At 37.5% G+C, this 26,394-nt stretch overlaps 1 long non-coding RNA gene and 1 pseudogene across 1 annotated transcript in view; both read right to left on the reverse strand.

Annotated features, from left to right (window-relative positions):
- Positions 1-24,410, reverse strand: part of LOC150007225 (small ribosomal subunit protein uS2 pseudogene) — a 41,013-nt pseudogene extending 16,603 nt beyond the window's left edge.
- LOC150007224 (uncharacterized) overlaps positions 1-26,394 on the reverse strand; it is a 76,485-nt gene that overhangs the window by 37,281 nt on the left and 12,810 nt on the right. The window lies entirely within an intron of this gene.

Raw genomic sequence — 26,394 nt, forward strand, 5'->3', positions numbered from 1 at the left:
TCACTGTTACTCTTCTTCCTTTTCTACTACCATCAGCTGGCGAATTCTTGTTGTTATTTCTAATTGGTGATGTTGAAACTTCCCATTTGAATCTATCTTCTCTCAAGCTTTTCCTTTTGTTATTTTTTCCAAATTTTCTTACATCTGTTGCTTCTCCCATGAAAAGCTTAGTTAGTTGTGTATTGTATTGCAGAAAAGCAATGTAATACTTTCAGTGAGAATTGTAAGTCTCATGCAGACCAGCATATTTTTACTGGCATAGGATAGGAAGCTAAATTTTAATCAGAAGTTTGCTTGATGACCCAGGGATCAGTTTGAGACATAGGATGACTCCTTTACACTGCTCCTGACACAGCTGTTTGATTCAGCCATCATTGCTGCAAGCTTGAAAGGATAAAAGTGCTTTGTTATTCAGAAATTATTTTTGAATTGATATTAAACCAGGCAGTGAAAGAGTATGCCATTGCTGCTATTTAAAATGAATGTTTAAAAAATAAATTTGTTTTATGTATCTGAACAACTGTCTGCCTCATAAATACAAAGAAATGAAGATATACTCAATTACGAAACAAAACAAAACAGAAACAAAACTAACAAAGCAAGTGGGAGCAAGTGATGTTTGGGATAATTTCCTTTAATAATGGATAAACAAATTATTATTAGAAAGGTAAATATCTTTGTATAGGTTCTACCTAGGTTATTCAAGTATAGTATTATCAATTTAATACTTTTAGCCACATAGTTTACTAGTTTTTAACAGGTTGATTCATATTGACATTAGATGACTGAAATACCTGTGCTGATTATTCAGCTGTTTGAATTTTATAGCCATTGTTTGAGACAAAATTCAACATGCATTAGTGCTCTGAGGCAGTGTGGTATAATAATAATGTGTACACATGTCTATCTTATGCCCCTACTCTCCTCTGCTTTCCAGGCTCAAACATTCAACTAACTGGCCACTGGATAATCCACATGAATGACCAACAGATAGTTTACAATAACACATCTGACACAGAATTCTTGATGTGTATTGGCAACACCTACTCCTCCCCTTCTCTTTCCTATTGCATCAAAGTCCTGAGGTGTTCCTGACTTCTCTCTTTTGCTCATATCCTACTCCACTCCATCAACTGTACCTTCAGAGTATACCCCAATTTCAGACATCACATGACAGCTCCAATAATGGTCTCATCTGGTCCTAATCCTCCCTTACCTCTCTTCTGAACCTTCAACAGCCCCCTAACTTTTCTCTCTTCTGTCTCTTGGGCTCTTTGACTACTCTTCACAGAGCAGCTACATGGATAGGTTAAAAACATGTCACCTCACATCATTCCCATACTCAAGAAGGTCCGTAAATACCCAACACACTCCAAATGGCACCCAAGTAATTTTTAATTTTCTTGTTTACATTTTCAGTATTTTCTGTAATTACCATGTGTAGTTTTTATAATCTGAAAAATAATTTGGCTTCATTTTTTGCTTTTACACGTGGTATAACATTTTAAAATACAAATTAAAGAAAGCATTTCTTGGTGCAGTTTTGCTTTCTTTAATCACTTGGTTTGATATACATTCCCTGATGCTAATTTCAGAGGCTTCCTTTTGTTTTGGCTACTCCTATTACTAGTTAGATTAGAAATAGTACTCAGTGACAGTAGGAGACAGCGCAGTATAGTGGTAAGGGCATGGATTTTAAACCACAAGACCTTGGATCTAGTTTAGTTGACAATGGATTACCCAAGTAGCTTTAGCCAGTTGACTTAAATCTTTTTTGTCCCCCATCTTAAAAAAGTGAGACCAATAATATCTGGCTTACCTCGTCGTCGGCAGCCGTCCGTCTTGAGAGACGACGGTGTAGCTTCTTAAGTGTCTATCTGCACCGCCGAGAATGGTTGTGCAGTCCGACTCGGGAGTGACACGGTATCTGTCTCCTCCCGCGTTGAATCGACATCTTACGATGACGCTGGAGTGTCCTCTCCAGTGAAGCTGAAGCTACAGAGCCTTGAGAGACGATGGTGTAGCTTCTTAAGAGTCTATCTGCACCGCCGAGAATGGCTGTGCAGTCCGACTCGGGAGTGACACGGTATCTGTCTCCTCCCGTGTTGAATCGACATCTTGCGATGACGCTGGAGTGTCCTCTCCAGTGAAGCTGAAGCTACAGAGCCTGGGCAGGGTGATATGGAGGGTCTGCTGTTGCCCATGCAGCAGACCCCCCCTCTCTTCACAGCTGAAGGGTCCAAGGGAAAGACGGAGTCAATACAACTTGGCTTCAGGTGCGCCGCAGGAGTTGCCGGTGTTGACTACAACGTCGAACCGCCTTAGGGACTCCGGCTCCGGATTTTCTGTCGGGGTTTACTCCCTTAGCCTTTCCCCTGAAGAGGTATGCCGCAAGGCAGCGGAGGTTTTTTGGAGTCAGAGTTTTCCTTCTCTGATGTGCCGTGACTGGAAGATGGAACCAGCGACACTTAGCTCGCAGGCTGACGCTCAATCCACTGAGCCAAACCAGCCAGGGCACTGGCTTACCTACCACATAGGATTTTTGTGAAGATCAAATAGATATTTGAAAGTGCCAAAGTGTAAGACACTCAGTGAATATTAGTTTAGTTAAAAATAATAGAATCACACAATAGTCAAATGCTGAATTGTGAAATCTAAAGTAAATTAAGGGTTCAATTGAGGATTGTATTTGTCATGTTTTATCTTAACACAATATTTATATGCATAGAGGATGGTTAGATTAATGGATGTCAGATGCGAAATGAATAAAAATAAAAATGACAGATGTGGAGTTAGAGCAGCCCTGCTCATCCAGAAGAGACAGCTATACATAGCTTAGGGGAAAACTGCCTTTTTAAGAAGATGGGATTTATTATATACCTTGAAAGAGCATCTAAGAACATAGATAGGTATGGGTGGAAATAGTGTCCACATCAGAGAAGGGAGAGAGGTTACACCTGCCAGGGTTCGCTTGTTGGGGCAGCTTTAGGCTGACTTTGGGAAGAGAGGCCCTCTTGGCTGGATGACCTAGGAGAAGCTTTGTTTTGCCAGTCCTGGAAGTACTGCGCGTGATGGTGATGAGGTCTAACGGCCTCTCAGCCTACTGGAAAAATTTACAGTTGGAACCTCAGGAGAGGGAATAGATCTTCAATCAGTTTAAAGCAACCAAAAAGGTTGTCAGGCACTTTGCTAGACCTATTTACATATTACCATATTTGATTATTTGCATTCGTTTTTAGATAGATATTATTATTATCACTTTAATAATGGGAAAACAACTCAGAGGGGTTAGAGAAGTTGTTCAAGATTACATTACTAGAAAGTGACTAACCTGAGATTGCAGCTCAGTTCTGTTGGCCATTTTACCCTATGTCCTCTTGAATCCCATTGAAATCATGTGTAATAGAGGCCTCGACTCTATTCATATTAATGATTTTCAGAGAGAAAACTGTAATTTTTTTCAGGAGTGTTGGTAGAGTCTTTGATACTAGGATATATTACAACTGAAAACAGTGATGTATGGAGCTACTTTCTTTACAATGAAGGATGCTTAGATTTGTGGTTTGGCATCTCTGAAAGATTATCCTGTTTTTTTTTTTTTTCAAGTTAGATATTTTCTAAACAAAGAAACATTTTGCTTTTTTAGGGATAGCCTTTACAACATCCCAAAGATTGTCACCAAATCAGCGTGTATTGATGTAAGAAACCAAGATTTTGGCGCACTAAGAGTTCTGGATCATTTCATCCAGTGTAGGTAAATGGCAGAGCTACCTATAATTTCTGACCTGCTTCATGGATTCAGGGACATTATTTGACAAGGACACTGCTTCATTATCATTTTTCTGTTCTAAGTCACAAAACAAAACACATGATTTCAGTGAGATCTTTTCAGTAAGGTGTGGCTTCTTTCTAAATGCTTCAAGACAAGACTTGTGTTGGATAAAATCCAAGAGTTAGTAAAATCCTAGCCTTTTCAAAACCAGCCTTCTTTTCACAAAGATTTCCATTGTCTAATGTATCATGAACAGACATAAGGTACTTCTTTGAATTCTGTTGGCTTCATATTTTTATTGGAAAAAAAAAGGCTTTTAACACCTAAAGCACTGAGACTTTTGTTTTTAATTCACATTCAAATACAGAAGTAAAATCTAAAATATAGAAATTTTATTATACTTTTTGTACTTTATTTTCTTTGGCATTTTATAGCTAAATTCTGTGAAACAAATATATAAAAATCAAATGTCCATAAATATAATGACAAGTTCAGAGTCTCTAATCCTTTTCAGAAGGCCTCAATTCCTCACCATGGGGGCCTTTCAATAGAACTGCTTGAGAGGCAGCTAAGCTGGCCTCATGTCATAGAAGTTAGCTTCCCCCAGAGTCTGATGGATGGAATATAAGAGAGGGAGAGATAGAGGAACCAAAATTTCTTTTACGACCTCCCTTTGTAAATTACACACTATAACTTCTGTATTCCCTTGTGGAGGGAACTATAAGGGCAGGCTCTTTGGGGGCCAACTTGGACGCTGTCTACCACAGTGTCCTTGAGGTAAAGTGTACGTTTTTCTTCTCATTTTGAGCTTCTAATATTTGTCAATATTCTAAGAAGTTATGTGAGAAAGCTGAGCAAACCAGATTCTATACAAAGGTCCTCCACAATGTAGCCAAGGTCCAATTTATTTGAGTTCTTCATTCTCTTTAGGAGTGGGGAACAGGAAAAAAAAAACAAACACTTCTTAAAGCTAGAAAGAGTTATGACAAAATTTACTGAAAATTCTGTTCTCTAACATGCTAGGTGTGTTTTTGAATTGTTTGGAAATAATTTAGAGAACATGGCCTGAAACAGAAACATTGTTTTCCTATTCATTTTCATTGCAGAAATAATGACAGATTATTGTTGGCAAACTTGTCTTTTTTAAAACAAATTATAAATTGGGCAGTGTAAACTGTGAAGTATCAAATAAGTTTTCATATTGACTGGTTCTGCTATTGCTCTCTTGATGTACTCATGGTGGAGCTGTTGGTTAAATCCTGTCTCTTACATGTTCAAGGAAATACTAAAACTGTGTTCACATAATTATTAAAGAGAAAGTCACATCCTATAGAATTGTGTTGCAAATTTTGATTATTTGGGTCAAACAGTGTATAAAAGCAATGACTGCAGGTCAGGGATTCATGGTTTCAGATCCTTGTTTGACCTTTTCTTAGCCATGTGTCCACATGTGCTCTCAGATGCAGTTTTGTAAAATGGGAATAATTATCATATGTGTCAGGGTGTTGTGTACAAGATACATGAGGCTCATAGTAAGCAATAAATGTAGTTATTATTAGCTGAGTTAAAATAATTTATTAGTATCAATGACTGGTGAATGCTTAGCAAATTTCCTATATCAAGACTTTCCCTTTAAGGCAATTTCTTGTGTGTGTGTGCATGCACACACATGTGTTTTAAAATAAGAGGCACTCGATGAGCCAGGATTAAGAAAATATGTTTTCCTCAGAAGGTCTCTTCTACTGGAAAATTTATTTGAAAAATCTGAGTTGTGTTAATATAGACAAATAACTAGAAACCATCCATCTATCTATTTTTCCAGCCAGCCAATCATTTAGCTGACATTTATAAAATATCCAATATGTGATGAGCACTAAAAATGCAAAGAATAAGATATAGAACCTTCCTTCCCGGGCTTCACAAGTTATGAAGATTCATATCAAAGAGAGATAAGCAAATAATTAAAGCAGTGTATCAATTGTTATATTTGTAATGTATCTGATATGAGCCACATATGACACTAGGTGCTTGCACTGTAAGAAACATTTAACTGCCCAGGAGAGGATTGCTGAGGGGTAAATGCTTCATCTGGGTCTTGAAGATGGCTGAGGAAAGGACTAGGGAAAGAGTGGTTGGGGCGGGGATGGAGGGTGGGCACAGACAGTACTTTCTGAACAGAGGCTATAGCCTGTGGAGAGGCAAGAAGGAAGAGGAGAACATGGTATTTCCTGAGGACCCTCTGTTGTTGAAAATGTTGTGACTGTGGAATGCTCAGCAGTGGTGGTCAGGGCAAGGTGAGGGAAGTAAATGGGCCAGATTATGAAAGAACTCACAAGCCATAATGAAGTATGTGAACTTTACCTTGTAGGTATTGGAGAATTATTAAGGGATTAGCACTCATTTACTGTGAGCTCTGGGTAGTTTAAACCCATAGCTTGCATAAATTAAACTATTCTGTGATAATATGGAAAGATAATTGTCAGATTCAAAGACCTGGGTATGACTCATGACTCCATCACTTCCTGATGATGTGATCTTGGCAAGTTATTTACGTCTCCATGTGGTTTGCTTATCTATAAAATGGGGTAATAACATTATACTTGTGATTGTGTGATAACTAAAACTTTAAAAATACATGTAATATTTAGCTCATAGTAAGCACTTAGTGTTAGCTTTTTAAAACAATAATAATAATAGTAAGCTCTGGGTGGTGTAAATGATTCAAGAATCATTATTCATTACATAATGTGAAAGTGAGTGGTGAGTCTGTGAGTGCTGATGTGAAGGCAGCTGAAGAATTTTTGGAAACTCTAGATAAACTGATTGTGGAGGAACATTACTTGCCAAAACACGTATTCAATATAGATGAAACCTCCTTATTCTAGAAGCAGATGGCTGAAAAGACTTTCATCCATTAGAAGGCCCAGTCAATGCCAGGTTTCAAGGTTTTCAAGGACAGGATAACAGCCTTGCTTGGGGCCAGTGTTGCAGCTACAAACTGAAACCCTTTGTGATCTGGTACCATGAGACTCTGGGGCCTTCAAGTATATCAGTAAGCAGACACTGCCAGTGCGCTACAGGGGCAGGAGGAAGTCATGGATGACCCCATGGAGGACCCAGCTCCTCTTCCAAGCAAACCAGCAGGGACGTATTTCTGAAAAAGAGTGACTGCTCCTCAAGAACGTAAGGCAGGTCTTTCATCAGGGATTCTAGAAAAAGACATTGCTATTCTAGGAGATGACAGCTGCATATGCATTATTGTCCCTAAAAACCTTTCGGTGCAACAAGATGTGGAGGTGGAAGACAGTGATATTGATGATCCTCGCCCTGTATAGGCTTAGGTTAGTATGTGTGTTTGGGTTTTAGTTTTTAACAAAAAAGTTTAGAAAGTAAAAAATTAGAAAAAGCTTATAGAATGAAGATATAAAGAAAGAAAATATTTTTAACTGTAAAGTGTGTTTTAAGCCCAGTATTATAAGAAAAGAATTAGGAAGTTAAAAAAATTAAAGTTTATAAAGGAAAAGTTACAGTAAGAAAAGAACTTTTATAAATTTAGCATAGCCTAAGTGTACAATGTTTATAAAGTATAGCAGTGTCCAGTCATGTCCTAGGCTCTCAGATTCACTGACTTCCCCAGAAAAATGTTCAGTCCTGCAAGCTCCATTCATGGGAAGTGCCCTATAGAGGTATGCCTTTGTTTATCTTCTGTTTTGAATTTTGACTGTACCTTTTCTGTGTTCAGATATGTTGAAATATGGTAAGTATTAGTAACAGAAATACTGAGCATTGTGTTACAACTGCCTACAGTATTTAGGACAATAACACAGTGTACAGGCTCATAGCCGAGGTGTGTAGCAGACTATACCATCAGGTCGGTGTAAGTGCACTCTGTGGTGTTCACAAAATGAAATCACCTGACAATGCATTTCCTATCCCCAACATTAAGCAAGGCATGACTATCTAATTTAGCTCCATATTGAATGGTTCAGCCACTAAGTAATTTACTGGTTGAGAGACAGGAGAGATCAGTGGGGACTGGATTCATTCAGGAGAAATTCATGGAGAAGGCAGGGCTTGAGCAGAGCCTGCAGGAAGCAAAGTCAGTTTCAGGTGGTGTCAACAAAGCTGAAGAAAAAATTTCAAGGGGAAAGTAAAATATCTGCTATGTGTTCCAGGAAAAAGTACTTTCTGTGCCTGTTTTTCTCCATATATAAAAAGAATAGTTTGCAGTTTCTTTTTTTTTTATCTTTTAAGAAATCACGACATACAAACCCTGAAAAAAAATCTAAAACATACTCACACAAAGAAACAAAACCACCATGATATTTTCTCATTTGCACTTAACTCGAAGTTTGGGAGCCTTTTTCCTGGTGTGGATGCTGCCACAGGCTCCTGACATTCTTAACTTGATTGGATCCCTGCAGTGCAGTCTACTTCAGACTACCTTTTTTAGACCACTTGAAAGTTTTTCGATTTATTCAACAGAATATATCAGGCTGTCAGCTTTGGAGAGCTAGTGCCTGAAGAAGATATATCTTTCCTCTGCAGGTGGCACTGGCTGCCAATTTTTCTTTGGGGTGAGCTCTTGTTCCAAAGAAGCCCTCTGTGGTTTGAGCCCCAGTCACATTTGAGTTGATCTCCCTTTCTGTCTACTGCTGTATCTGGATAATGGCTATACCTGCTGTGTGTGAGTGGAGAGAGGAGTCTATTGTGTTATAGCTTTGCTTTGTGATTAGCAAATTACTTTTTTGCTTAAACTGGGTCATCCCATCTCTTTTTTCTTACCCGAGCAATTTATCTGCCTCTATCATTTCCTGGATGTTCATATCAATGTCACTTTGCTTCAGCTGGTGTCCCTTGAGTCTTTGAAGTTTCTGCAATCCATCTTCTCTTTGATGATTTGCTATCCACTCTGCAGAACAGCTTCACTCTCCTGCTGTCCATCCTCATCACATAAGCAGTCTGGTTCAGCTGAACTGCCATGAGCCTTCCCTGCTGGGCTTCAGTGAGGAAGCAGAAAGATTTCCTCAGGGACCATCAGAGACCTCTACCAGGTCTGCCCATAGCATATGACAGAGCCTGAAGGGAAAACATACCCACTGCTGCCAGCTTTACTAGGTGGGCTTTATAAGGTGACAATAACATCAAAAGTAATAATGGGAGAAGGAAAGGAGCTCTCTTTTGTTTCTGGGTCTTCCTCTTGCATGCTTGCTCTTACTGAATGTCAATTTCCTTTTTTTTCCCTCCTGCATAGCAAGTTATCAAAAGATCAGTTAATTTTTAAAAAATTTACCAAATGAGTTATAATTCCAGGCTGAGTTTTGAGGCTTACTAAATTCTAGTAATGGAAAAGTTTAAATGAGGCCATTGGGCCCCTGTCCCCTATTTCTAGGAGGGAGGGTGCTCAAGGATCCCAACAGATAGGTCTCTTGTAAAACAGGCCACAGGAAGAGAAGCTGGCTTATGGTGATGGGTCTGTATTTAACAAGTAACAGTTAGTGGTAATGAGGATTGTACACTATTAATAAAACAGCTAAGAAAAGGACTAGGGAATTATGGCAGCTAATGGTCTGAGGAACATTTTCTATAAACCCGATTTTATGATACATTTTAGAAGAGCAATTTGATCATAAATATTCACTCTCTCATGACATGTTCCGCATAAAGTCTGATCCCAGGAAAATTTTTAAAATACCTTTTAAAATTATAGGAGACAAGGAAAGATAGCTTTCATATGCAAGGGAAGTTCTCAAATTTTTTTCTAGTGAAGATTTACCCTTAGGGAAACTCATAGTAAAGTGAAAAGTTCAACTCACTGAGAATACTTTAACGTCTATAAAAGGATGAGACATTTGATCAGGTGGTAAGTGGCTCACAGGTGTCTTGTTTTTCGATTTCATTATAATAAGGAGTTTTGCTATTTCTAGAGTTAGTGTTTGGTATTTTAGTCATAACATTTTGTCTTCTCACAGGTGATGTAACTATTATCTTAATTTTCCTCAGCGGTGCTAATATTAGTGACAACTCCTTCACCCTTCCCCAGGCATTGTGGGCTGGGCCATAATTTCAAGCATGGCCAGTAAATTAGTGTAGAGATATTTTCTTGATAATACTTCTTCCTTAGTTCCTCAGGGCATATTTTAATCTGGGATTAAGTAACCGTGGCTTCCCAAACCAGAAACACACAAGAGAACCTAATTATATTGCCACTCAAATTACTGTTTTTCTTAGACTTCTGGAGCAATTTCTTAGTCTAAATTGGGCAATGAAGAAATATGTTGAAGAGCAAAAGATAAAAGTGATATTTAGAAATTTTAAACTCTAAATGAAACTTTAAGTGTGGGAATTATTATTTTTTGCTCTATTTGTATTCCCCAACCTAAAGCAGACCTGTATTCAGAATAAGTATGAAATCAGAAAAAAAACACATCCCAACAGCATATGTGTGTATAAGATATACCTTATTTGTTAATTACTTGTTAGTTTCTACTATATTTCTTCTTTCTGCCATTTTTGTAAGCTACTGATCTATAAACTATTTTAGTAACATATCTGTTACTATAATATTTTTAGTATGCACTCCCTAAATATCTTTATATATATATTTTTTGCTTATATATTAAATACATTTACCATTATGCTAATATATTGTGTGTATTAAAAAGCATACACAGAAATAAAGACAAAGTTGAGCACAAATCAACAGATTATTTAAAACATCTTGTGAATCAATGGTAGTATCTTTTGTTAATAGTTTAGGGCAGTACAAAGAGTTAAGACAGGGGTAAATGTAAATATAAATAGTAAATGTAAATCCATATTTCAAATAATTTTTTGATAAAATCAAATTACTTTTGGTGGCCAGATTATTACTCTTTTTATACTTCATAAGGGAATTTTCATGTAAGGAGTATAATGATCAGCTCTGATATTTATTGTTCACCTATGTTTACATTATTAGTATTGTATTCAATCTGTAGTCTTGCAGGAGTATTTTTAAACTTGTAAAGCTTAAAGAGTTCTTTTACTAAAACTAGAAAAATCCATAGTTCTACAGAGTAGCACTTCAGACCCACTATCTGTCCATTTAAGGTGAGTCTTATTTTATTTGAAGGTCATGGATATAAAATAAAGACCAGTATCATAGTCAAGAAATCCCAGTAGGTCTTCAATACAGTAGCTATGACTCCTGACAACTATTCAGAATCACCTCATTTAACTTTGCTACTCTGTATGAATTCTGTTAAGGGCATCATTTTAGAAAAGAAAAGTCTAGCAATTACATTCTAATTAAGCTGTTTAAAGTACAGGTTAACTCAAGTATGCATTTACTAAGGTATGGTGTTAAATAGAATGTGTCCAGATAAAAGAAAATACCCTGGTACCAAGTTTGTGAGCTGCAAGAGAGTTCTAATGAAGATACAGCTACTGAGACTGTTGAAGAGCTGAACTGTTTACTAATGTAATTGATCTTAGAAGATTGGTTCAAGAAAAATGGGCATAAGAAAAGATAGAGAATGTTATTTTGGAGAAAGAAAACATCTAAAACAAAATTTCTGATTACTTCCCCTTGATTTTAGACTGCAAAAATGACTTGTTTCTTACATAAATTTGGAGATCCCCATTCTACATAACTATAGGATTAAAACTAATTTCTTTGTAAACACTTTCTCAAAGCTTATGCTATCACATATGTAACTCTGGGAAAGATAGCAATGGCTTCTCCTAATCCAGGGAGAAATATGAGACTGTCTATTTTCTTTATTTTTTCCTCTAAATATTTTTTACTTGCCTTCTAATTTTTGAAGCATAAGCCATAGTAGAAGCAGTGCCTATATGTTCCAGAAACACCAAAAGGGCCCCCTCATGTTATTTGCAGGAACAACTGATGTTAAGACTAAGTTCAGATTATGATTTAAGGATTTTTGAGATATATTTAAACTATTCAAGTTTATTTGTACAAAAGAGGCTAGCATCAGGAGTTATAACTTCTTGATATAGAAGTATATTAAATTTGTATCCTAAAAGTCTCTTTTTGTGTTATTGTGTAAAATCAGCAAGTGTATTTGGGAACTGGTACAATGGATATTCTTTCTTATTCTCAAAAGCTTCTTGATAATAACATTTTCTTCTTTCTGACTTAAATTATGAGGCTTAGGCATTAAAAAGGTTGGATGTATTCCTTTCACATATTATATATCCCTTGGATATCCAGCAGATTTTGAATTCTCTTATAGTATGAGAATCAGATCTTTTTTATTTTTAGTCAAAGTGCTATTCAGTTTTGTTCCTTTAGCATTTAAAAAAAATTGTATCAAAATCTATTAATGCTTTCTATAACCTCTCTACAGATAAGGTAAGACAATAAAAAAATGTCCCCCCAAAATCAATTCAAATTATTGTTATAAAAATACTGAGTAAACTACTGTACAATAGATGAATGTGTTTGACTTTCCAAAAATTAAGGCTTAATTAATAGGCTTCTTTTGATTATTGACCAGTAGCAAAATTTAAGGAATGTTCATGAATCTTTATATTCTGGAAATATGGGGGAAATTAAAATTAAAAGTCTTACAGAGGACTATTATTGTCTATAGCTAATATTTCTTTATTTGTAGAGTAGTTTATAGCCACTGTAGAAACTTTTTAATTTTTTTTTTATCCTCACCCAAGGACATTTATTTTTCATTCTTCTTAGAGAGAGAGGAGGGGTGAGAGAGAGACATCAATGTGAGAGGGAAGTATCAATTGGTTGCCTCCTATACACACCTTGTCTGGGGATCAAACTCACAATCTAGGCATGTGCCCTAACTGGGAATCAAACCAGCAACCTTTCAGTTATTGGATGACTCTCCAACCAACTGAGACACACCAGCCAGAGCTGAGACTTTTTAAAGTTCAATGGCAAAAATATTGGTTGTCACAGAAGGCGAACCATGAGAATCATAAGATCTCCAGCCCCACCCTCAGAAATTCTGACTCGATCTGTTGGTGGGGAGTTGGGAGGGAAGAAATTAGTATTTTAAAACTCTCACCATGTGATTCTGTTAATAGACCAGATTTGGACTACAGTATAGAAGTCAGATTTCCTACTACAGCCATGGGAAAGGAGAAAAAAATCCCTTTATGTTTTGAGAAGGAAGAATTTCATGCAATTACATGTAAGAGGGGACATTTGCTTCAGTGGGTCTGTTGCTAATTACAATATTCCTGGCAGAAACAATATTACATTGCTCCCAGATGACAAAGCCTGGCCAGCTCAATGAGAGGATATGAGAAGATAGTAACAGCCCTCAGAAAGAAAACTGGAGGGAAACCCACCCTTTCCAGTCTTGGTGGACTGTGTGCAGAAGGAGAGAGGGAGACGGGAATATCAGTCAACAGCCTGTCTACTTTCCTTCCCCCCATTAAACTTCATTGTGGAGTAGCTTTACTTTGGTTCAACCACACAGTTGCTGGAAGCAGCTCAGGGATATTGGGTTTATTGGAAAGACTGCAGGAACTTGGGAGAGAACTAGCCTTCTTCAGCTTAGTGTCACAGCGTAACATAACACAAGTGGGATGGCATAAGTCAAAGAAAGGATACATAACAGGTTAAAGTTTAAGTTTGGGACTCACACATGCAAAATTACTATATGTGAAATTCCAAAGTGAGGTGCTAGATTACCATATACTGAATTTACAAAAGAAATAGAATACCAGATTTTATATTTCATAGGTCTCTTCTCTAGGGGTCCCTCACTTATATTAAAACTATAAAAAGGTACAGAAAGTAGACATAGGGAGATAGTTGAGAATAAAATGTGTATGTGTTTAGTGGGGGGAGGTTTCTATCTTCTTCACTGCAAGCTCAGTTTGGGAGGAGGCTTCAGTGGGGCCCCTCAGAGGGTGTGAAAGGCATTCCCACAGCTTGGGCACCTGTCTGTGACAGCAGGGTAGAGGTGACAGCAGGGTAGAGGTGGCCAAAACTTCTAGACCTCATTGGGACAAAGGATGCCTGAGTATTTTCCATGGTGGTCCATGTGGAAAGAAGAGTTTGCTCCGAGTTGGGAAGATGAAGTATCGTTTAATAGTAAAAGTCTAAATTGAGGGAGTTCAGAAGGGCATTGGTCCGACACCTGTCAAAGGGGCATAAGTGGACATTCTCAATGAAGGAAATCTCCAAGGAGCTTTTGAGATCCCTGTGAGGAAGAGTTGGGGGCCCCTCACCAGACAACAATGGTACCTGCATTGTCTATGCCCTTTCCCTTAATTCTTTTCTCTCTGCACCCAACCTTGGAGAAATTCTAAATCTTCCTTACTAAATTGGTGGAAGGGAAGGAGTAGGATTAAGCATGGACAGAGGAGGACCCTGCCCCTCCTATCCCACTACAAATGGCTAGCTCAGGCCCCAGCAAGAGGGAGGAGAGATGCTAAAGCAACAGTTTGAGTTTTTATCACATACACTAGCTTAATTTGCCAAATTAGAATGTTTTGTGAGTTGCAATGACTGAAGGATTGCTTAGAAGTGTGAGTCTTAAGTGCAGGGGGGGATTCTTAATCTAAAAATGTTAAGGAAAAGGGGATATGAAAAGTTGTGTTTTGATCACATTAGGTATGTTCAACACACTAGTTTCAAATAGGCTGGTTATTAAAGGGACCTGAAAACGTCTGTATGCTCTGGGGAGAGCTGTGTAGCTATAGAGAGGGATGGCAGGGGATAGTGTCTAGAGGTGGCAGTTTTCTGATACTGTATTGACTGGATGCAAATGGGTGAGTTCAAGAATTTCAGTGATGAGAGTCAGTGAATCATACCTCCCACCAAAAAAAAAAAAAAAAAAAAAAAAGTAACGTGATCAAATATTGGCCTGAGTAGCACAAGAAGACCAGATCAGCTGCTCTGCAGAGATCGCCTTCAAACCCATTTCCCATCAGAGGTTGGGAAGTAGGGTTTGAAGGTCTGATGTAATACCCCTCCCTCATTAATCAGATGCCATCTTGAAGAGGAAGAGAGGGATGAATGGAACATTGAAGATTTTTTGGAGTCATATAAATGGAAACTGAGTTACATGAAAAGAGAGCTTAGGTCATTAGATCAAACTGAGCTTACTACGTTGGACAAAATTTTAGTTTTTCCACACTAAATAATATCTGATAGCAGTGGTATTAGTAAAAATGGTAGTTAAGAGTAGTGGTTATTTTAAAAAAAGGTTAGATCAAGATAGATCGGGAAAAAATAGCATAGTGTAAGTGAAGTTTTGACTTTTCTCCATTTCTGGTTTATTTTTCTTGTTTCATTTGAAAAGGAATATATATCAGGCAGCTATTGTGATACAAGCTTCATGCTTACTATTTTCACTGATTTTAGGACAGTATTAGGAATCTTACATTACTGTGTTTCTTGGGGCAGAGGAGAAAGAATCTGGTGTGGGAGAGAAGAAGGACTGCTCTAGAGAGAGTGGAGGAGAAGTCATAGAGTGGTTTGTATTTTATACTAAGCAGTCAAAAATAACCAGTGCTTCCTTTGAATTATCCTTGTTTTGGCTGGGTTAAGGGCCAGTGTGCTTAGTTTTTGCCACCATGAAATTTTTCAAAAAGAGAGAGAAGGGAGAGAAATTGATTCATTATTATATGGGACACAGTTTTCCTTGACTTTAAGAGTGGAGGTTAGCAAAAATACATGATATTGTTAAAACATTCTTATTTAACACTTCCACTTTTGCAGCTTTCTTTTCTTTTCTTCTTCTTTTTCTTTGTTTTGGGGGAAAAAAAAAGGACTGAAAACTCCTGCTCCCCCCAAACTGTGAGTCTATAGAAGTTCTGGATTTCCTGAGAGCATCACAGGAATTCAGACAGAGTGAATGACCTTAGAAGTACAAGCTGCCTTGTAGATGGCTGCAGGATGTCAGGATGTCAGGATGTCTGTAACAGTCATGGGGATGGATCCTTTTAAGAAATCACTCACTTTGGGTGATCAGGCTGTGTGTTACAGCAGACAAGGCATGGGCTTTCTCCTGGTTAGTCAATTTATCTATTTTTCCTCCTGTGTTTGTTAGAAGCAATGCTCAAGGTGGTGAGGGTAGTAAAGAAAGGAAAATTATTTAGACCCAACAAATGGCTCTTTCTAGAATGCTTTGATGGAATTTTTTGTTTTTTTTCTTTGAGCTTATGTTTTTTTTTTTTTTTTAAAGTAAGGTAGAAAAGGGAAAAAAATTTGTATGAGACTATTAGGACATCATGATCTTGCACCAGTCTGTATCTAAGAAGTCATTAAGCATCCAGATTATTTGGGAGATGGTTACACTATGGGTTGTGATAAGAGAACACTAGGTGCAGTACTTGTCACGGTAAAATGCACCTATCAGAAAATATGGGAGAATTATTATACACTGCAAAGATCGATTCGGCCCAGTTATTGAACATGAAATTGCTTTTAAACAAAAGTATTAAAAACTTAGACACTATAGAAGAGATGTCAGCTCAGCTGTGACCACAAAAGAAAGCATGGGATATCTTAGGTCACATATAGAGATAATTTTCCTTGCTAAATGTCACATTTTGCATATACTAATGACCTTCCTTCTCATATTTAAGTTGAGAGAGTACCCTAAATGAGTTTTAAAAAGACAAAAACAACCCTGGCTGGTGTGGCTCAGTGGATTGAGCATCAGCCTGCAAACCAAGTGCCACTGGTTCGATTCCCAGTCAGGGCACATGACTACGTTGCACATCAGGTCCCCAGTTGGGGGCGTGAGTGAGAGACAACCACACAGTGATGTTTCTCTCCCTCTCTTTCTCCTTTCCCCTCTCTCTAAAAATAAACAAACAAACAAATAAATAAATTATTTTTAAAAAAGACAAAAACAAACAAACCGAAAACAAAAACAAAAACTCTTCCTTCATTTGCTAATTGACATATATTTTTGGAGACTACTTTAACTGACAAGTTTATATTAATATTTGAGATACCACATTTATAATACTTTGAAATAAGCATAACATGATGTCCCTTGAGTCAGGAATGCACATGTGTTATCTTCAAATAGTATCAAAAGAACCAAAGTGGGCTTTCATTGCAAACTGATTTTGCTAGAGGTGGGCCCTGTATGACATACTCTATTATGCAATAGTGGCTTATTTCAGCCTGATTTTTCTACTTGCTTATTTTTCTCCATGCATCCTTAGGAAACCATTTGAGAGGACTTTTGATTAAAAAAAAAAAAGAAGAGAAACGGACCAGAAATCCAGCTACCAAAACAACATGTGTGATCTAGCCCTGGCCAGGTGGCTCAGTTGATTGAAGCATTGTTCCGTATATTAAAATGTTGTAGGTTCAATACCCTGTCAGGGCACATACTTGGTTGTGGGTTTGATCCCCAGTTGGGGCACACACGGGAGGCAACTGATCAATGTTTCTCTCTCACACTGATGTCTCTCTCTCTCTCTCTCGTGCTATCTCCCTTCCTCTCTCTTTAAAATCAATAAACATATCATTGAGTAAGGATTAAAAAAACAAAACAACATGTGTGATCTCACCATGCACTGGGATCAACACAGGTCATTGGGAGGCAGGCTGGAAGAGACCAAGGTGGGCCTACAAAGTGTTCACAGGCTCTGTCCTCTCTCTCAGGAAGAGCTCTGGTTTTTGAACTGAGTAGGATTAAGTAGCTTTAGGAGGATGGAGTTTAGTACTATCCAGGAAGTGATAGCATTTCTCAGCTACTCTGTTACCCTGAAAGAAAATATGAGAGCTGTTGTGGTTTTATATTTGAGGTTTTGTTTCATACGTTTTGGGGGCAGAGGAAGGATAGTATTGCCCTGAGTTCTGCATAGTTAAATCATAAAAATTTAAAGAGGGGATCTTTTCACCATGGCTGGTGGGGCTTAGTGGATTGAACGCCAGTCTGCAAACTAAAGTGTTGCTGGTTCAATTCCCAGTCAGGGCACATGCCTGGGTTGTGGGCCAGGTCCCCAGTTGAGGGTGTGTGAGAGGCAACTACATATTGATGTTTCTCTCCCTCTCTTTCTCCCTCCCTCCCCCTCTCTCTAAAAATAAATAAATAAAATCTTAAAAGAAAAATAAAGAGGGAATCTTTTCAAAATTTTGCCTGAGCAAAGAGCAAATAGGTATCAATCATCCCAGATGTTAATAGCACACAGTGGCAATATGTTTGTTTTTAAATATATTTGATTTAAGCATACAGATACTCTAATAGTATCTAAAAATAATATATTAGATATTATTTACCAAGAATATAAATGACATATATAAGAAGATGATTAAAAGCTTCTAAATTCTCACCTGGGCTTACAACACACAAATAGCCCAAGTACATCAGGATGAACTCACACTGATACTAATATTTAAATTGTGGTGTGGTTCCAAAGAATGGACTAACCATATAAGGATGTCTTGGTGGAATTTCATCCATAGTGTTGGGAACCATAAGCCTAAAGTTGGAGTGAGGTCTTTCCTGGGCATGGAGATTCGGGAGCATGAATAATGCAGCTAATGAACCCAAGGAAAAGATTTGTCCATTTAATCAATATTTGCTTTACTTTTCAAAGAAAATATGAATTCATTGAAACAGTTTTATTTATTTGACTCACAATTAAAAAAAATATATAAAAATTTACATATTTCTTTCCCCCTCTTCCTCTTATTCTGTCTGATACCTTGTGTTTACCTATGGTAACCACTGTTAAAATAGTTTCTTAAATATTTCTGTGTGGCAGATTAGGTTTCAAAAATGGACACATATCCCATCCCACCTGCTCTTTTACAATGTGACTTTGTCACTCCTCCATTTAAAGAAAATCTATTTCCCCTCTCCTTGAATCTGAGCTGCCCAGTGTTCTAAACTCTATAGGAATTAATTCATTTGAGCTTTAAAAGAGCTGTATCAGGAAGTAGTATTATCATCTCCATTTTAAATGAGATAATCAAGGTTAATACCCAAATGGTTACTTAAGAGTAACATTCATAAACTGGAAATTACAGTAGCTGCAGGAAGAAATAGAAACTTTAATTCACCCCATAGTCCATAACAGATCAAGAGGAACACTAATAAATTGAAAGGTTGGTTATTATTTCAAATATTTTCTTTCTGATATTTCAGTTGGTTATTTTTTTTTGCTTTTTTAATAATTCTCAAAAATTATTTTCATTGTTTCAAAAATATATTTCTCATTTTCCTTTTATCTTATAGTTTTACTATTATTTTCTTTTTAAGTCTAATTCTGTTCCTACATATTTTTACATTTTCAATTTTTAAACTCATATTAAAAAATCTATTATCTCTTTTGCACTCTTTAAAAAAAATTCTGTTGGCACAGAGACTTTTTATCTCAAATCTCATCTCTTATCTCACTATTTTTAATTCCTAATATTTAATCCTAATTGGGTTTTTAGTTATTTTCTTTATTTTTAATCTCTTTTATTATTATTCTTATCATATCTTATTTTTTTTCTAGTCTTCATGATGAGAGTTCTTGATAAACTTTCTAATTTGTCTCTCTCCCTAATAACATCATCTGCTACACAATAATTGTCCCCCAAAGCCTGTAAGCTTCTACCTTGAACGAAATGAATTTGGCCTTTAAGATCTAGGACAAAGTTCTGCACCTGAAGCAATGAATTTGATGGGTTTTAAGCTATATGGTTGTACCTTTTGAGGTCCATTATCTTTCCTATTTTATGGATGTGGCCAGTTGAGGTCATAAAAGAAAGGACTCTAATATAGTGGCTTTAGTTAAATTTTTATATTATACAACTGAAAAAGAAGTTAAACATTTACTTCTCAAATGCCAGTGTTTTAGACTTTTTGTTCTTGCTGACAGGTAAAAAAAGTTGGCTGAGATTAGGATTTGGGTTTTGCTGCTGAGTGTATAGGACAGGGATTTTTTTTAACACCACTATAATCAAGGTGCACTCTATTCTGGGCACGTGCTCATTCTCTTTTTGATGATAATTTTTATTTATTTTACACACTTTCCTATTTGAATTCATCATCACTGTGACTGATGACCAAGATGGATGTGAAGCTAAAGGAGGCATTTCCTGGAATGACTGCAGTGGGTCCCTTCTCTATAGGCTTCTCCCCTTACAGGAAATGCAAGAACATCCCTAGAGACTTTGGCCACATTTCTTCCCTGAGAACCAGAAATATAGATCATTTAATGGTAAGACTTCTCTGCTTATATTATCTCAAAATGGATGCTTTGGACAAAATACTGAAAGATAATATCTCTTGTTTTCATCTTTGGGAAAATAAACAGAACCAATATTACCCATGGTTAGATTAATAAGGTTAATTAAATGGCAGCGAAGACTAAGGTGAACAAATGGGGCTTTAAGATACATTGTTTGCCTGCTATTATCACAATTCACAATGGTAGCTTAAAGGGAAATTTTTTCTCTTATTTCCTGTGAACAGTTTGGTAAATTAAAAATGGTCGGCCCTGGCCTGTGTAACTCTGTTGGTTGGAGCATTGTCTCGTAACCAAAAGATTGCAGATTCAAGCCCTGGTCCAGGTGCATATTAGAGGCAACTGATTGGTGCTCCTCTCTCACATTGATGTTTCTCTCTCTCTAAAAGCAAGGAAAAAATGTCTCCCATTGAGGATTTAAAAAAATGATTTGATACATTGGTACCTTAGAAAATGTGGAACTCTTTTAGTACTTGCTTTGTCAAAGATTTCTAGGTAGCAAATGAAACAATACAAAACCAAACTAAACTACCACAACAAAAATAAACTAGTTAGTGCTTGACATAGGAAACAAAAAACCAGAAACATCCACTTGCAATTTTATCAAGTGAAATTCTAAAACTGTCTAAAAAATCTAGTAAAGTAAAACTATATGGAAAGCTCCATCAAACTGACCATTAAAACAGATTTTGAAATATAATTACTTGAGGTAGAATTTGGGAAAGTGAGACTGAGGATTGGTGGATTTGTAACATGTATTTGCCAGCTTGACAAAGGAAGATTATCTGCCTTGAATTTTGTACTGAACTATTTTCCTTATACTGTTTCATATTCTGTGGCTGATTTAAGAGTTTAAGATATTCGTGGAAGGTTTTATGTATTTTCAGTTGTTCAAAGACTTCAGGTAGTATGCTCCATTGTCAATTTCTTTCTTTATTAATGTCAGATTTAACTTAAATATAGTCCATTCTTTTGTTTTTAAAGAAATAGTTACAGACATGTATATGCATATTAAATTCCTTTGACAATACAGGCCATGACCTTCTTGGTGAATTGTAAATTTGATTTCTTATATTAATGTTCCTCTGACGAAATAAACAAGATTTAAGCGTGGCTTTCTATTATTGACGAATCATATCCTATATCACCTTGTAGAAACATCTTCACAAAAAAAATAAGACTGTTTGCAATTTTGACATTGTAGAAAGAATTAATTGACCTTTAATTTGTTGGCAAGACTTGATTATGAGCAAAACTAAATGAATATCTTTCCCAGTTATTTATTTTTTTATCAAATAGTGCCTCAAATATTATGGTAAGAATTGGGGTTATTAGTAACAGTCTTTTGATTAATCAGATAACAATCGCTTCAATAGAGAAGAGAGAGACAGAGTTCTGATTCTTCTTTACAATAATTTCACCATATTTTGATGGTTATTCTAGATTAGCTAGAAACATATTCTGACATAAAATAATAAACATGATGATAGTGATGGTGACATAATTTTTTGGCACTTAGAATATTTATTAAAGGAAATGAATGAAACCATGCTTGTGTAGTTGCTCAAAGGTTACTACCTAATCTAAAAAAAAAAAAAACCCAAAACCCCCAAAACCCATCTTTCTAAAAGGCTGAAAACACTGTAACAACAACATAATAGGCTAGCACTGAACACTTCACATATACCAAGAACTCTGCCTACACCTTGATTATGTCACTTAATTATCACAATAACCCTTTTAGAAAGACATTATTATTCCTGTTTTTAAAACAAGGAAACACAGGTAGAGACAGAATAAGTTCTCAAATGTCACACAGTAAGTGGCCATATTAGAATTCAAAACTCAGTTTGATGCCAGAAAGCAAATAAATAAAATTTGATAGAAAGCTAAAGATTTGCTAAAAGCTTAGTGAAAAATTAACCTACTTCAAATAAAAATCTGTGATAATATAATTTTAAAATTCTGGCTTAAAAAAAAAAGGTGAATCAGAACAGATCTTCATTAGTGATGGCCTCTTTTAGTTGGAGGTGGTTGATACACTATCAATTTTTAAAAATAGGACCAGTGGAAGTGGTATGAATTTCTACATTTTTTTTTTCTCATCAAAACACTGGAATTCTTGTCTGTTTCAAAGTTGTATTTCAGATTCAAAGGACATATCGAAAAATTTGTTTGCTTTTTGCACACACTTTCCTTTGATGCTACCTTCACAGGCAACAACACATCTGCTGTTGGCTCTTTCAAAGGGATTTTTCACAGAGAAAGTAGAAACATTGTCTCATATCAATATTAGTAGTAATAATTTCAAATACCATATTTGCCAGGATCAAGGCCAATTTGAAAAATTAAAATAATGTATTGTTCTTCCAGAATTGTTAACTCATTTATTCTTTGCAATTATTTCAAACTCTATTCTTTGTAGGCTTATTTTCAGGCTTTGATAAATTGCTGGTACTATATGTAGAAACACACACAGTAATTTTCAGACATTATACCATTCAGAGTTACATCAGTGGTATTTAAAGTAATACCTACAGGATAATTTTCTGGTTCTTCCAGTTATATCTTAATAAAATCTCAACAAAAAATAGCCAAAAGAGTGTTCCTACTGGGTATACACTTCCATAGTTTAGAACAACATGTTCAAAAGAACTTCCAGTTTGAAGATATAAGATCAATTAAAGTTTATTGAGATGTCACTTTATGATATTTTATTTTTAAGTATATGTACTGATTATGCTGTTACAGTTCTAATTTTTTTCCCTTTTGTCCCCCACCACCCAGTGCCCCCTTCCCTCCAGCAATCCCCCCACCTTAGTTCATGTCCATTGGTCATATATGTAAGTTCTTTGGCTTTACCCTTTCCTATACTATTCTTAACAACCCCCTGTCTATTTTGTTCCTACCAATTATGCTTCCTGATCCCTGCACAGCTAATCCTCCATGGAGGGTGGAGGTTGGTGGTCAGTGGTCAAGCCAATCCTTGCAGCTGATTGGTCTGCTAAATCCCTCCCATTGATCTGCCAACAGCAACCAAGGCTCAACTATAAGAGGAGGGTGTACTCAGCCTACATGAAGAACTCACATGAGTACCCAGTTTGGGTGATAAGGGAGGCTATGCCACTGGGCCATACAGGACACCTACTACATTAAGCCACACTACCAAGACACAGAATCAAAGCAGCTCTACCTAATACATAGAAACAAACACAGGGAGGCTGCGAAATTGAGGAGGCAAAGAAATATGGCCCAAATGAAAGAACAGAACAAAACCCCAGAAAAACAATTAAACAAAACATAGATAGCCAGCCTATTGGATACATAGTTCAAAACACTGGGGATAAGGGTGCTCAGAGACCTGACTGATTGAGTATGGCAACAAAATGAAGGAAGAAGTGAAGGTTATATAAAGTGAAACAAAGAAAAATATACAGGGAACCAACAATGATGGGAAGAAAGCCAAGATTCAAATAAATGATTTGGAACAAAAGAAAGAAATAACCATTCACTCACACAGAAAGAAACAAGAATTGAAAAAAACGAGAAGAGGACTAAGAATCTCTGGGACAACTTTAAATGTGCCAACATCTGAATCATACGGATGCCAGAAGAAGAAGAGCAAGAAAACTTATTTGAAAAAATAATGAAAATAATGAAAGAAAACTTCCCTACTTTGGCAAAGAAAAGAGACATCATCTTATGATATTTTAAAGATGTGTTGGTAATAGAATTATCAAACTGTTATTCTTGCTTTCCTTGGTAATATAACTGTGTTTAACTCTAAATCTGTTGGAAGGGTTTTGATTTCATGCTCTACTCTGTAGGTATTTTCATTTAGTGCTGCTTCTACTTTTCCAGATGTTGGTTCTAGGGAAGACATGTTGAATCATAAAATTCAGGAGATAAGTTTTCTGTTAGTCCTGATATTGTCATCATCATCATCATCATTGAACAAAATGACTGAATCATTTAAGTCCAACACACTTTTGAATCAGAAGACAGAGGAGACAGACAAGTAATGCAGTGACATTTCTATTGTACTTTCAACTTAAGGCTCCAGTCGTGGTTCAAACTCTTGTTTTTTCTTCACTATAGGTACAACATCTTCGGGCTAATTTAATCCTACCAGATTAATGTCAATTTTAGATATGAAGTGAGTATTCTTTCCTTCCTTTGGGCTGTTGATTTTTACCACTCCTAGCTGTGCATCAGCCTGAAGAAAACGTCCTCCATGAAGGTCCCAGGACGTATTTTCACGTAATTTCTAATTATTGCTCAACATGTTAAAACCAATTACGTGACTTGTCCAATTTTTAAAACTTCCAGTCCTATGTCTTCCACATGTCTCTAAGGTAAAATCGCTGGAATGAGTAACAATTTTGGATGGCAACCTGACTTCCAGAGAAGTCATTTTCCCCATGCTGCTCTGGCTCCTGGGAGCCGCCATCTTCCTCCTCCTCCGTGCCCTTCCTTCTTAATCCGCACCCAGATGCCGCGCAGGTTCACAAGGGCCGCTTCTGTGCTCAAACGGAGGACGGGCCGGCCTCAGGAGGCTTAGCCACCCAGGGTGCGGAACTCCCCCTCAGCCTTCGGGTCGGAGGTGCTGCCGTGCCCACACGGGCCTGCACCAAAGCAGGCCAGGCGCTCCCAGGCCTACCCGCAAGGTGGGGGGCTGCTTGCCCGCACCCCGGCTTCTCCTCAGGCCCCTCTGGGGGAACATCCCTGATCATAGCAGCGACGAGGAGGGCGCTTGCTGGGCGGTTCCCCTCAGCCCACGACAGTGCTTTCACCGCCATCCAGGCCGCCTGAGAAGCTCCCCCCCCCCGACAAAGGGCTGTAGGAAGGGAGGTCAAAGATGAACGCAAACTTGGCCTTTTGCGTTCTGGGCCACGAAATGGCCGCACCCGCGGACCCAGCCGCTCCATCCGTTTGCAGCCCCTGCTGTGGCTGTCCTGTACCCTGCCCAGCCACGGATGGGCGCGGGTCTCCTCTGCCACTGCCTCCCGTTGATCGCCACAGCAGAGTCCTTAACACAACACGGAATCTGTTGTGTAATTATCAACAAAGAGAAGGGCTGCAGGCCTAAGGTAGTCATTGGTGGTAACTGTTGCTCAACAATTAACCAGCTTATATTTAAGATTCTGTCCTTATTAGCAACTTAGGCCGTTCAGTTACTGAGGCAGGTATTTTGTAATTGGTTTTTCTTGTGTTGCTGAGAGGCCCCTGGTGTGAGCCTTGTGCGGGAGAGAAGCCATAAACCACAACCTCACGGACAGTAAATTTGTAGAACATGAGCAGAGTGCAGGCACAGAGAGACCCGTAACTCTTAAGGTACCCACTTTTGGAACTACCACTTCAGGCACCAGGGGAAGGCTTCTCTGTGATTCTTGTCCACTATCTTGGATTGAAAGGTGATTGAAATGCAATTGAATCCCAATGCCATGAAGGTTTGTGGATTGTGCTATTTCCAGGATAGGAGATAGCGTTGCTTTGGAGTGCAGGAAGATTTGAGTGGCAGAAGCACTCAGGAAAGAGAAAGACAAATTAATTAGTTTGTCCAAGCCACCATCGTTTCTTGCCTACTCTTCAATAATCACATCTACACCTTTCACTTTTGCCTCTCTTTAATCTATCCTCCAATACTTTACAAGTGTAAATCCAATCTTGTCACTTACCTAATTAAAACTCCAATGGCTTCAGATTCTTCTTAACACTCCTGGCCCTTGTAACCTTGTCACACAGGACATCCCCAACCCCATTCCCATCCCCATCCACATCATGCTTCTGCAGATTGACCTGCTCTTTGTTTCTGGAGAAACCTAAGCTCCTTCCTGCCTTAGGGCCTTGCACATACATATTATTTTTCCTTGAAATGCTTTCCACCCAACCCCTCCACCTCACTGAACTAATTTCTTCCTATCCTCAGATCTTAATTTAAAGTTCAGCTCCATGGGGAAGGCCATTCCGACATCCTGGGCCAGATTAGGTTTCTCTAAACGCGTTTATATTCTCTTAAACACTCAAGACTGCTTCCTTCATAGGACTTACTACAATTTTTTTTGTGTAATAATCTCTCCCAATAATTGTTTAAATGTTTCTTCCCTAAAAATTAAAAGCTCCGTGAGATGACGGTTGTTTCAAGTGTATTGCCAGTCCTTAGGTTGATGTCGGGCACGAAGCATGCACTTGTGTTTTTTTTTTCCCCCCCCGATGGAACATCAGTTAATTGTGTTATTAACAATGCCACAGTTAGATCCAAGCCAGATGGCCTAGAGGAATAAAAATGCCACTAACCAATTGTGTAATCTTTGACATGCCTGGATCTCAGTTACTTTGTTTTAATTGAAGATTGTAATTCCTGTAAGATAGTTGTACTTTAGAAGTGTTAGAACACTTGAAGTTATACACACACACAATAAGGATATTTTGAT

Source organism: Furipterus horrens, unplaced genomic scaffold, assembly GCF_987537825.1.
Source record: "Furipterus horrens unplaced genomic scaffold, mFurHor1.1.pri manual_scaffold_6, whole genome shotgun sequence".
Taxonomy (NCBI): Eukaryota; Metazoa; Chordata; class Mammalia; order Chiroptera; family Furipteridae; genus Furipterus; species Furipterus horrens.